This window comes from Sus scrofa, chromosome 9 (genome assembly GCF_054392235.1).
Source record: "Sus scrofa isolate SSC_HxYL_T2T_F1_AM1 chromosome 9, Sscrofa_HxYL_maternal_Yorkshire_Landrace_v2.0, whole genome shotgun sequence".
Taxonomy (NCBI): Eukaryota; Metazoa; Chordata; class Mammalia; order Artiodactyla; family Suidae; genus Sus; species Sus scrofa.
Window position 1 is genome coordinate 127,599,164 of NC_139391.1, and position 13,393 is coordinate 127,612,556.

A 13,393-nucleotide genomic window follows, 5' to 3' on the forward strand; every position below is an offset into this window, starting at 1 on the left:
CTCAATTTTACAAAACATAATGTATAAATCATATCATAACATAGGTGCAAGGATGAAATGAAATAAAATATGTACATTGTTTAATAAATGTTAACTGCATTTGTTATTTTGCAAACACAGGAAGTAAAGGAATTGGGCAAGAAGCAAGAAGCCATTGGGTGGAGAGGTCTGGGCCATATAGCCAGTGATGGGAGGGGTGGGTCTTTGGTCACAGAGCCCAGGGGCTTAAGAGTTACAAATCAGAGCAAACAAAGGCACATCCAAGAGCAGCTGAGTCTCCTGGCTGAACAGATGCTCTCCCAACGCATGCTGTCCTTAGGTACTGTCTAGAAGGTAGGTGGTATCCTGGTGGGCTTCCTGGACGTGGTGTTGTGGGGGTTGTGACCCTTCCCCTGAGGTAGGAAGTCAGCTGTGTCTGATCAGACAGGACTGAAGAGGAGATATGCGCCCTCCTCCTGGATGACTCGTCTCAAATAACTGCCACCACCTAACGTCTGACTAGTGTTCTCTTACTTACAAAACACTCATCTCCATCATCTCTTTTAATTTGGGCTGTGACAGGGTTTAGCCTGCTCGTTCAGGTCTCCCATGACTGCCACTTTGGCTGATTCACATGGGAGAGGTGGTGTAATCAGGGTAAAAGCCAGCCTTGAATGTATCTCTGCAGACGTTGACATTTCGAGCAGGAAGTAAGACGTGAGGTCTCATAATGTGTTCTTACCCCTCCTTCCTCTTGAAGGTTGTGACTTTAGAAGAGAGAGGGGCTGTGGGAAGGGTTCTAAAGTATGAGGTTGGTGGATTGAACAGGCTAGAAGGATGAACTACTGGCAGGGATGGAGAGAAAACTCAGAAAATGTGGGTTTTGGCCTGGGTATGTGCCAAACCCATCTTGAAGATGTTAAAGGGGCATCTGAGACTATGGAGGAGGATGTCCTGGAAAAAATGAATGGAAAGCTCAATATGGATCAATGGCACATGGAGGCAGTTGACGAATTTTCAAACAAAAATAAGAAAGAATGGGTGGGGAACATGCCTGTAGCCTCCAAACCCAACCACACAGGGTGTGGGCCACACACAATTCGAACTTGAATGTCAATGCAAGCGGGTAAATACATGTGCAGATGTGTTTTCTCCATCTTGGAGGTTCATGTCAAACGGAGAAGTGTCACTAGTGCTGTGGCTGTGACATACCCTCTTCCAAAGAGGCAGTGTTGCACAGTGGGTAAGTCTTGGCTTCAGGAGTTCAAATCCTGGCTCTGTCTCTTATTCTTTGTATGGCTTCGGGCAGGAACTCTGGCTTTTCTTAGTGGCAGTTTTCTCATCTGTGAAGCAGGAATAAAAGCAAGTCTGTCTCATAAGGTCATGCAGAAGATTCTGTGAAATGATGTAAGCAAGGAACAGCATTGGCCTCTTAGCAAATGTCCCGTTATTATCAGTGGAACCTTTTCTGTCCTGGCAACTTAAGCTGGCCCTCCCAGCTTCTCTCCGGGTCCCCGCCCTGGCCTGCCCTGGATTTCCAAAGGCACAAGGAAGTCCAGAATTCCCCAGAGTCACACAAAATACCACACGGGTAGAGAAGGAGCTGCCCAGGCGGGAGATGAGAGGGCGCTGGTAAGGAAGTAGGAGGAAAACCAGGGGTAGGTGGTGCCTTGAAAGCCCAGGGAAGATGGAGTTGAGGAGAAAGGAGTGATCACCAATGTCACAGGCTGGGGACAGGGCAGGTGTGCCATCGAGAGGACAGTAGATAAGCATCTCTGATCCTGGGGGCTTTGCTGGGATGGAAGGATGGGACCCAGGAGGCAGCCCCACCTGCTGTGAGATCGTGGAGTCCACGGACCTCTCTGTCTTGGCCCTCCTGTTACAGTTAAATGATTTATTCTTTTAAATTCCTTTTAGCTTTAAATGATTCTATGATTGAAAAAATTAACTTTAAACTGGAAATTCTCTCTCTCTCTCTTTTTTTTTTTGTCTTTTTTGGGCCACACCCACAGCACATGGAGGTTCCCAGGTTAGGGGTCTAATTGGAGCGATAGCTGCCGGCCTACGCCACAGTCACAGCAACGTCAGATCTGAGCCGCGTCTGTGACCTACATCACAGCTCATGGCCATGCTGGATCCTTAACCCACTGAGCAAGGCCAAGGATTGAACCTGCGTCCTCATGGATACTAGTCAGATTTGTTTCCACTGAGCCACAACGGGAACTCCTAAACTGAAAATTCTCAATTCAACAAGATTTTACTGACCACCCAGAAAACACAAGGTTCTTACTGAGTTCAGACACATTGGGGAGCACACACTTGGTTTAGAATTCTGGGCTTGTCACCTATGTGCTTTGATCTCCAATGAATCAGTCACCTTTCTTGATCCTGAATTTACCCAGGTGTTCTAATAGATATTGAGCACAGGCTGCCCCGTCAAAGGACCAGATGTTTTCAATGAGATTATTTCATTGACTGCTTCCACCCCTGTGAAGAGTTTATGGATGTGCAATAGGACTTAGAGAAGTTGGGTCAGTTATTCAGGGTCCCAAGTCTGTGAGCCGTGGAGGCAGGAGGTGAGCGGAAGTCTGCCTCCTCCCACATGCTGCCTCTCCATGCTTATTGGTCGCTTTATCAGCAGAAGACTCACTGCCAAGGCGATGTGTCTCTGCCATAGGGCAAACCTTGTGAACTACAGTTAGTTAGTTATCTGTCTCTCCTGAGGTAACACATAATTGCCGGGTGTCCTTCCACAAATTTCTCATGGCTCGGGCAAGCATACATGCAGTGTATATAGATGTCTTCCTCCATCCCTCCCTTCTTTCCTCCCTTCCTCCCTCCCTCCCTTCTTTCTTCCCTTCCTCCATCCCTCCCTTCCTTCTCTCCCTCTTTCTCTCTCTCTCCCTGTTAACTACATGGGAGTCTACTAGATGCATTGCCCTGGCATGTGTTTAGTTCCACGTAATCTATGCGCATTTATTGAATGAATGACTGAACTTGCTGCTCACCTTGTTTTGCAAAAGTGAGAAGTTAGGTCAGGCCCTATACCTCTCACCAGAGAGATGTCCTCTCTGCGTATAAACTGGTAAGAGAAGGTCCCAAGAGAAGCAGGTAGAAAAGAAACAGAAAGCTCTCGCTGAGACCTTGTAGGAGCACCAGGCTTTGGGCAGAAGGGGCCTTAGCCATCATCTAGAACCACAGCTCTCCACAGACACAGCTATGTTCAGGTTGTAACGAGGCTACACGAATTTTGTTCAGTAATAACGTAGGGAAGCTTTAGACTTTTTTGGTCAAAGTTATCCTTGGAGTAATGTAATCTTCCAGGCAACCCTGGGTCACCCATGGGCTGAGTTATATATCACAAACCCCTGAGAATATGAGTGCCACCCGCCTCTCACTTCCTGCATTACCTTTGAATCAGGATGCAGGTTTGGCTACTCTGACAAAGACCTGAAGCTGGAGCTGGCATCAGTTTTCATAAATCTTATGAGCTGGTTGTTAAGCATAGCCATCCTTAAACATTTTAATTATATAAACTTAAAAGGAATAAACTATACCAAAAACAGAGGCAGTGAATATTCAAAACTTACTGCTTCCTGATGCTGATTTCCATCTGTTGCATGAGCATGGTGGCACGGCTCGATAGAGGTGTGATATTGCAGCCCCTCGGTTCTGACCTTCCAGGCTCCTTCCGTCTTGCTGCTCTGGCATCTCAGCACCTGCATTCCATCCTGGGTCCAGGGAGGCTTGTCTCTGCTCTAATATGCTGTCTACATCCCAGCCAGAGGAGTGAGGGCAAAGAGGAGGGGGAGGTTCACTCCTTCCCTTTTCAAGTCATGGTCTTTAATTTGCATACATCACTTTTGCTGACCTCCCGTTGGCCGTACCTCACCGCAAAGGATCCTGGGAATATGGGCTTTATCTGGGCTGCCATGTGCTCAGCTAAAACTCTTTTTACTCTAGAAGGAGCGAATAGATGCAGAGGAGACCACTGGCAGTCTTCGTTGTAACATTTCAGGAATTCTTCTTAGCTAGCCCTGGGCCACTAAGTGTTCTATCCCACCTTTGCCCTTCTTCTTCTGAAGGCTTGTTACAGGGCTCAGGAAAGTCTCTTGCCACTGTCACAGCTGGAATAGACATGGCGTCTTCCAGTCTAGCTCACGTCCTCAGCCTCCAGGCAGTGAGAAGAGACTCGGAGGAATGTGAGCCAGGACCATTTCTTCTACAGACAGGGCACCAGCAGCTGAATAGCAACACAGGAGCCCCCCTGTATTCAGGGCTGAGCTGGGCTCCGAGTGGGGAGGGGATCATGATACCAGGAAAAACGCGATCGCACCTGCCTCAAGAGCTTCTAGTCCAGATGAAACGCTTACACCTGAAAGATCACTAACAATATGGGCAGTAACTGGTAAGGACAAGGTAATTCCTCTCTAATTTTAAATTCTGGGCAGAGAACCAGTCTCCATGAGCAACCAGCTCCTGGTTGGACTAAGTAAGCTCTTGTTTTTAGCGTTTACAGTTATAATCAAATCAAACCTGCAACAAAGTTAGGTTGACATTAGTTAAAGATCTACATAATTGTTGTGCTGCCTGGTAATTAGGCAGAAATGGTAAGCAATTCACATAAATGACTGTAATTAGCATTATTTTTTATAGCCAACGATTTAAAATTTCCCTGTTACCCTGTGCAGTTTATCAGTTGTCACTCTTGGCTCTGGCGGTAATGAATGCTTTATGGTAGGTGGGCTGCCTGGCTCTCTCTAGCCCCTGGTCATTGTCTAGAATGGCTTTTCCCATGCTTCCCCTCCCAGCCCCCTTGGTACTGGGAAGTGGTGTGGCAGAGTTGTCATGTGCTTGGGTTCGAGTCAAAATGCCTTCACCGCCTACTCCATGGCTTAAGCAGGGTAACCCTAGTGAATTGTTTAAGCTTTCCTCAGAAGTGCCTCGACCTCATTCCTGAGAATGTCTAGGACATAATTATTAATACATGGTAGTTGTTAACGCACATTCGCAAATCTATTTGACAAAGAATTTTAGCCTCTGCTATTAACCAGGTGCTGCTCTAGGAGCCAAGAATTATTTTAGCAAACCAAAGTCCTACCCCAACTTTTTACATTTTAGAGGAGGGAGACAGACAGATAATCAACATCGCAGTTTATCAGAGGGCGGTAAGTCGGATGAGGAGAACAGGGCAGAGTAAGGTGTAGCGGCGAGGAAAGGTGCCATTTCAGCAGCAGGAGTGGATCAGGATAAACCTAGTGAAGGTCCTGACTCTCAGGGCTGACTTGTGCTCATGCTGCTTGTCCGCTGTGGGGCAGCAGGGATCCTGCTCCACTTCCTCATCCCTCTGAAAGCCAGGTGGACGCCCTCCATCCCCTGGACCTTCCCTAGTCGTTATAGCAGGTAGATGGGAAACACAGAAACTTAAGTCTGGCAGTGACCTTGGCCAAGGCAAGGTGCACACTGTGCCTGGCTCCAAGGTGGTCAGGAATCTGGGGCTAACTTGTGCCTGGAAGGAGAGGAGCCAGAAATGTCAGTGTGTTGGGTTATCTTCATTTGCCCCAGATCTGCTCTCTGCCCTTGCTCCGCCCTGCTCCATGCTCTTGCACCTGAACTCTGGACTGTATCATCAGGGTTCCTTTGCCCTCTGACAAGCCCTCTTTGGATTTGGCCAAAATGGTGCACCTGCAGGAGAGCTGAGGGCCAGAAAGGGCGGGCCCTTGTTCCTGTGGTTGTTTTTCTACGGCACTGCCATGCCCATGGCTCCACATCTCAGATGGGCTCTGGTGACACCATTCCCTTCCTTGAGGACTAAGGGTGAGCAAGGGTGGTGCTGGCTTCCCAGCACTGCTAGTCTTTGAGGCCTCAAAACCTATCTTGGTTTCCTCTGCACATAATACCTTCGTGAAAAGATCTCTTCAAAGATGAGTGCTCTGTTTGCTTCTGGCCAGGACTGTCTGATATAATAGATAAAAATATCTATGCCACAGAGTTCCCTCTGAGGAGATGACATTTGATGTGAGGAAGAAAGTCAAGCGGGCATCTGGTGGAAGATGCTGGAGTTGACAGAGAGGACCCAGCGAGGAGGAGAGGGGGGTGCTTGGCTCATTCAGGGACTGGGAACGGCCCCGTGTGGCTGGAGCTGTGAGTGTGATGGGATGTGGCTGGTGGGAAGAGGTAGGAGTCCAGACCAAAAGGTGGGAGCCCGATTATGTCAGACTCTTCTAGGCGAGGGGAAGAATTTGGGATTTTATTCTGAGGGACCTAAGAGACCATGGCAGTGTGCCCTGACTTGCAGTTTTGAAGGATCACTCTGATTTTAGGAACAAATCTAGGAGGCTAACGTGGGAGTCTCAGAGGGCGATGTGGTGGCTTGGACTGAGGTGAGAGCTGCGGCAGTGGTGAGACGGGGCCAAATTAGGGTGACATGTTTAAAGGGGAGATGACACGAAGTTTGCTGACTGACTGAATGTTGGCATGAGAGGAAAAGAAAACGCAAGAACCACTCCAGGTTTTGGCCCGAGGGAGAATGATTAAAGGATGCAGTTTTTCGGGGGAGGTGAAATTGGGTTCAGTATCCATCCTATTGAAGACATCTGTTAGACCTTGAAGGGGATCTGTTGAGTTAGTGGTGAGAGGGAGAGGTCAGAGCTAGAAATAAAATTTGGTGATTTCTGGAGTTCCCGTCATGGCGCATTGGTTAATGAATCTGACTAGGAACCATGAGGTTGTGGGTTTGATCCCTGGCCTTGCTCAGTGGGTTAAGGATCCAGCATTGCCGTGAGCTGTGGTGTAGGTCACAGATGTGGTTTGGATCTTGCATTGCTGTGGCTCTGGCATAGGCTGGCGGCTACACCTCCAATTGGACCCCTAGCCTGGGAACCTCCATATGCCGCAGGAGCGGCCCTAGAAAAGGCAAAAAGACAAAAAAAACCCAAAAAACAAAAAACAAAAACAAACAAAACTAGGTGATTTATAGTGGTAGGTTGTACTTAAAGTCAAGATATGGAGGGCCTCTCCTGGGGGGTAAGAGCAACAGAGAAGGAAGAGGTCTGAGGATCAGAGCAGGACAGTCTAACATTTAAAATTTCAGAAGATAGGAGTTCCTGTCGTGGCTCAGTGAAAAAGAATCTGACTAGGAACCATGAGGTTGTGGGTTTGATCCCTGGCCTTGCTCAGTGGCTTAAGGATCTGGTCTTGCCCTGAGCTGTGGTGTAGGTCACAGATGCAGCTCGGATCCTGCATGGCTATGGCTGTGGTGTAGGCCAGCAGCTACAGCTCTAATTGGACCCCTAGTCTGGGAAGCCCCATATGCCGCAGGTGCGGCCCTAAAAAGCAAAAAGCAAAAAAAAAAAAAAAAAAAAAATTTTCAGAAGCTCAGGAGGCTCCAGCAAAGGAGGCTAGGAAGGATGAGCTGAATAGGAGGAGAGTTAAGTAAAGCAAGTGTTTCAAGTAGCATCAAATGCTGCTAAGTTAGATGAAGACACCCTTTCAGGTCTCAGCTTGACTGCCCCTCTTCCAAGAAGTCTGTTCAAATCCCCTAGTGGATTCAGTAGTCTTGCGATGTGCTCCCATACAACCCTGCTTCTCCTCTGCATTGAATTTCCTCCTGCCTGTCCTTCTGCCCCAATGCACACAGTTCCTTGAGGGCAGGGGTGGAGGCTTAGTCATTAATCACACTGAGCACCATGCCAAGCACTTAGTAGAGCTAAGCTCATATTAGTTCACAAAAATCCATGAATCAATCAAGATGCTCCCATTCCCCCGGCCCCGAATACATTCACTGTCCAAGCCTCCATATTTTATTTCCTATATTTTTCATCTTGCAGGGATCTGAAATTTTGTGGGCTCCTTTTTAGCATTCTCCTTATAGGAGTTGGGGCCCCACCAATGTTCCTCCTCCTTATGACACTGAGTGCTTCTGGGACAATTCCCACTGGTTGAGCAACCTAGGTCGCATGGGATGGAGCTGTAGAAACATGGAGATACAGATTTCCAGGCTGTCTTCCTTACTGAACTCTCAGGGAAAGACAGAAGTGGGGAGGAGGAGGTGAGAGGAACAGGGAGGGAGCTGGGGAGGGATGGTGGGTGGGAGAGAGAGGGAGGTGGGGAAGAGAGGAGGGAGAAGGAGAAACCCAGAACAGGGCTAGCGGCACAGTGAGCATGAGAGACGTGGCCTTGGGGAAATGAGCTTTCCCCCCTCTGGGCTCTCAGAAATGCTAAGAAGCTCCTTAGGGGAGGGGCAGGGAACGGGGAGGTACCTGGTGTCCACTGGGCACAGAAGGGATGGAAAGGAGAGGCTAAAGGCGTAGAATTCAAACTGAAATTGGGTGGGTGAGAGGGAGGGGAGCACACGAGCTCTCCGATTTCTTCTGAGCATGGAATTGAACCATCTCTGGATGGAGCGACTTGGCGGAGCACGCTGAGAAGGTGGAAGAAAGGACGAGAGGCCCCATCCTCATCCAGCAGGGGAGAGGGAGCAACGAGTCTTGGTTCCTCTCCTCCCGGGGGAACAAACAGTCAGCCGAGGAAGGTTCAGGGTAGAGGGGTTGAGTGTGACCGGGCTGGGACCTTCTCCTTTTGGTGACGGCCTCAGTGCTCTCCCGAGCATTCCTGTTGGCCACTGGGGGTGAAAGCATGGTGGGTGTTCCAGGCCTTGCTGAGATCTGCAAAACTGGGTGCTCCTGGGGTTCAGGGGTGGCCCTGGTCCTTGGCCCGTGAGCGGAGCGTTCCAGGGTTTGCTGGAGTCTGGAGTCTTTGCCAGACTTCGTCTCACCTAGCTCCTAACAGTGCTAATTTCCAAACCCAATCATTTCCACAAAGAGCCTGGCAGGCTCACCTCCCTTCTCAGTGAAGATTTAATAGCAGAGCGCTGAAACAGGTCTCGTTGCTAAGCCATCATTATTTCCCCAACATGTACTACAGGACTCCTACTAATATACCGGGAAGCATTGTCCTAATTAAAACTAAACGACTCATGTCAAATTAAATGAGTGGAGTACATTGGGCGAGCCAGGGCTCTGGCTTGCGATTTGTGTTTGTTTACTTGTTAATTGGCCAAGCTCAGTAATCTACAGCAGCCTTTTCTTCTCATCAATAAAATTACTGATGCTTCAGACTTGGTCTGCCGGGGAGCCGTGGCCTGGGAGATGAGATATGTGACAAAGGGTCCCACTGAGCCATCTTAAGCTGTTGAGCCACCCCTTGTGCTGGGGCTCTCCTGGAGAGAGGGAGCACCACCCTTACAACCCTTCCCCTTCTTGTGGGTGCTGCACAGAGTGCGGGCATCTGAAGAGCTCATAGGTGTGCTGCCCTTAGGAAGAGCTTTGATCCCTTATCTTCCTAGGTCCAGGGGTCCAGATGGGCTTTGAAGGCTAGTGTATCCAGAAACAGCCCCAGGGGTCAGGCATTTTTTCCAGTTCACAGATGAGAAAACTGTGACTCAGAGAGATTGGGTAGCTTGCTAAGCCCCCCCCCCCCCTCAAAGCACACGCCCACCATCGCATCCATCACAATGTGTGTTTACTGCCATTTACCTACCTGCCTCCCGCACTATCTCGGAGCGCTTGAGTACCCAGTGGTTTCATGGTGGGTAGATGCAGTTCACATCATTGAATGGTGGCCCTGTGTGTAGATGGTCCCCATGGGAGCCCATTGCTGTGTGAGCATATTCCTCACCTGTTACCTATGGCTACATTTCTACAATTTGGCATTTATTCTTTTGGTTTAAGGTTCATATTTTGTGGAAAAAAATGGTGAATCCCAATGGGCTGTGCATTTTGCCAAGTGTTGTCATTTTCACCTACTTGTGAATGAACATACCAGGTTGGCACTTTCTTCAGAGATGCAGCCATCTCTCACAGGGGAGGGCACTGTGACTCAGAGAGGTCCTGCAGCTCCTGGGTGGCAGCTCCTAGGTGGCAGCTCCTACGTGGCAGAGCTGGGGCTAGAACACATGCTCTTTACATTCCAGCCAGATCTTTTCCCCTTTGTGTGATGCTCAGAGGGATGGCTTTGACTGGGCGGGTTAAGGGGGGCACCTGTAGTACTGGACACCTGGGGCCAGGAGGGTTGTGGGAAGATCATGGCCAGGAACCCCCCTCCAAGAGAGGAGGGCTCCCAGGGAAAGGGGCTGGCTATTCTCCCAGCACCACACACAGGGCGTGTGGTGCTTCCACCCTCCCAGCAAGGTGAGTTATTGTCAGAGTGAATATCCTACCCTCCGACTGCCAGTGGTGTTCAGAAAATAACCCAGGCTGTCATTAACCAGTTAGCATAATTTAGAACCAGCATGAAAAAGAGGGAAAGAAAAAAGGAGCAAGGGAGAGAGTTTACCCAAGAGGAAGACAGCGTAGGCTCCAGCTGGCTCTCCCAGAGGCTGTGCTGGTGCCCAGGTCTAGCTGGAGCCCCAGGCTGCAGCCAGTGTTTTGGCAGCTGAGGAGCAACCCCCCACTCCACCCCCCGTGTGTGTGCTGGCCCTGACCCGACCACAGTGGTCAGTGTGCCCTGCTCTGCACAGACCGTGCGGGGAGATGTCATCTGCAATCCAGTGCACTTTGCACAAAGGCAAAAAGATGTGTATGGGATCCTAGAATGTTCGTTGCTATAGCAACATCTGCCTTTATTATCACCTAAAACCATTCACGGTATAAATATAGTAACTATTTGACTTCCCCACCCCCAGTCCACTTGGTAGGTTTTTTTTTTTTTGGTTGTGGCAACCAGAGAAATAAGAAAGCCACAACAAACTTCAGTATCACGGTTGTGTGTGTAGAAGCGATTTTTGGAGGTGGGGAGGGCACAAGGACATTTGTGGTTGGGGTAGATTTTCACAGCCTGCAAGTTAGTGGAGAGGCTGCTCTTTACACCCAGTTCAGGATGGGTGAAGTCCTAGAAATAATGGGACAGATTTCCACAAGGCAAGTTGAAAGCAGACCACTGAAGTTGTGGAGGTGCAGAAGATGGGAATATTGTAGTGGAAGGTATTCTACTTTGTAATCAGAGAGACCTGGGTTCAAATCTTGGCTTCCCTGCTTACCACCTAACACTGGGCTGCTGTATCCTCTGAGCCTCAGTTTCCTCATCTATAAAATGGGGACGTCATAACCCACAGCTTATTTCAGCCCCTTAATCTCCTTGGGCCAGAGCTTGACATCTGCTCCCCAGCAGACGTTTGTTTCCTATGTACCAGCTCAGTCCTCTGCAGGGGAAGGCAGAAAGGGGCAGGCCCAGCAGGGACTGGGGAGGGCGATGGTTGTGCCAGCCTGGACAAGGGGGCCAGGCTAGCCCTAGGGAGCAGGGCAGGGCAGGGCACAGTAGGGAGTGAGAAGGAGAAGGCTGATGTTTCATGGCTTGTATTTCCTTCCGAAGATGGAGTTTCCATGTGTGGAGCTGTTGACCAGGAGTGGGTGGGGGTGGAGAAGGAGGCCATGGGCAGCAATCCAGCCCTGAGAGCCTGCTCTGAGCCGAGCGCTGTCCTGGGAACAGGGGTATAAGGATGAACTGTAGAGTCCCACTGAGGCCAGAGGGTCCCCTGCTTTAGAAAGAATAGAAACTCTGCTCTCATACCCATCCCAATCTCCCTGCTCTCTTGCTTCCTGAGATGAACTGATTTTTTTTTCTCTTGGAATCCAAATGATAAAAGAAAATACTTACGCAGCACTTACTGCTTGCCAGGCACGGTGGTAAGTGCTTTACAAATATTAATTCATTTCACCCTCACAATAATTCCATAAGGTAGGAAATAATATTGTCCCACTTTGCAGATGAGCAAGTAAACCAAGGCACAAGCAATGACATACACAGGATTTGCGTGGTCATAAGGGACTGGCTCCAAGTGTGAGACCTAGTCTGAGAGCTTCTTTTTCTAAAATTCTCATGAGGGAATATACATAAGGCATTTTGCCTGGGCCTGGCTGCAGTAAGTGCACAGTAAATGTTATTATTATTTCAGAGATATTCTCTGGTGGGAATACTGTCTGGCCATGAAGGTCAACTTTTTTTTCTCTTTTTGCAAATGGCTCTCTTTGCCTTCAAAATCTGACTTGGGAGAGAGAACTTCTTCCCTTTATGACCAGAACTCTCCAGAAACAAGTAAATCCTATTAGGAGTGAAGAGGGTGGGGATGAAGAGCCAGGCTGCAGGACTAGGGCTCTGCAGCCAGGGTCATTGTTCAGGAAACCCTTATTATAGTCAGGCAGACCTGGGTTCAAATCCTGCCTCATGCATGACTAGCCACATGCCTGTAGGCAAGTCACTTCAACCTTGTGAACACTGCTTGGTGTGCTGTCGTGATGAGTAATGACGTGTGGAAGGCTCTTCCCAAGATGCTGGGTACATAGGAGGGGCTTGGTGAATGCAGGTCCTGTGATGATGAGGGCAGTGATGCTGGTGGTGGTCAGTTACATTCCAGTAAAATTTAAAAGAGGTCTGTGCTCAAAGAAGTTTTGAAAAAAGCTGTACTCAACATAACTAAACACATGCTCTTGCTGCAAGACTTCTCAGAGCTGTACAAGAAGCTCAGTGCTCTTCTTTCCTCTCTTTGGGAAAGAGAGAGGATCAGAAAAGGGCAGCCAGAGGAATTCAAATCACCATCTTCAGAGGCGACCTATTCACCTCCCAAGGGCCCCATCTTCTAATACCGTCACTCGGGTTGGGGTTTCAGTCCAAAGCATATATGATGGCTTAGAGTGCCAATATAAAATGATTCAGTAAACAAGGCAGAAGTCATGTGATCCTTCATGACCCAACTTCCATCATACTTTAGGTTTGAAAGAGTCACAAACCCACTGAAGGGCAGGGGAATATAGACTCCACTTTTCAATGGGAAGAGTATCAGTGGACCTATCTATTCAACATTCAGGAGGTTTGTTCACTATGTAGAGAAGTGAAATCTCACAAAGGCATATTAATAATGTGGATAATTTGTTTTTGTCAAAATTTCCTGTAAAAAGAATTTCTTTAAATTGTTCAATAACAAAAAATACCATAAATGATAGTATGCAGTACTTATCAAGCTGTTTCTGGGGCAGAGATTCTTAGAGCCATCTTACAAAACAAACAAGCAAACAATTACATGGTCAAGTAAGCTTGGAAATTGCTTCACAGTACACACAATCCCCTCTTGGAGAGTCATACTAAAGATTGACATTAATGTCCTTGAGAGGTCCTACAGCAAAGAAATGTTTATTTTGCTTTGGAGTTTAGATTTTTCCAAAACCTATTGAGTGTAGACCCTTTACAATTTTCTTTCTAGGCTGCGCCAACTGTTGAAATCCTGCTGAACTCAAGAGTTCCTTGAGCTCTCTTTGAAAAAGACTGTCTAGACTCTGAATTCCAGAGCAAACTTCTTCAGAAGAACGAGTCTTAAGGTATTTAATAACTTTTTCCCCCAATAACTGTAGTATAATTTGCA

General features: G+C 48.3%; 1 protein-coding gene across 1 annotated transcript in view; it reads left to right on the top strand.

The window, feature by feature from the left end:
• Positions 1-13,393, top strand: part of CACNA1E (calcium voltage-gated channel subunit alpha1 E) — a 607,618-nt gene that overhangs the window by 64,765 nt on the left and 529,460 nt on the right. Inside the window, exon 4 of the mRNA XM_084977828.1 lies at positions 13,235-13,349. The gene's annotated coding sequence lies outside the window, so the exon portion shown is untranslated. The remainder of the gene's footprint in view (positions 1-13,234; positions 13,350-13,393) is intronic.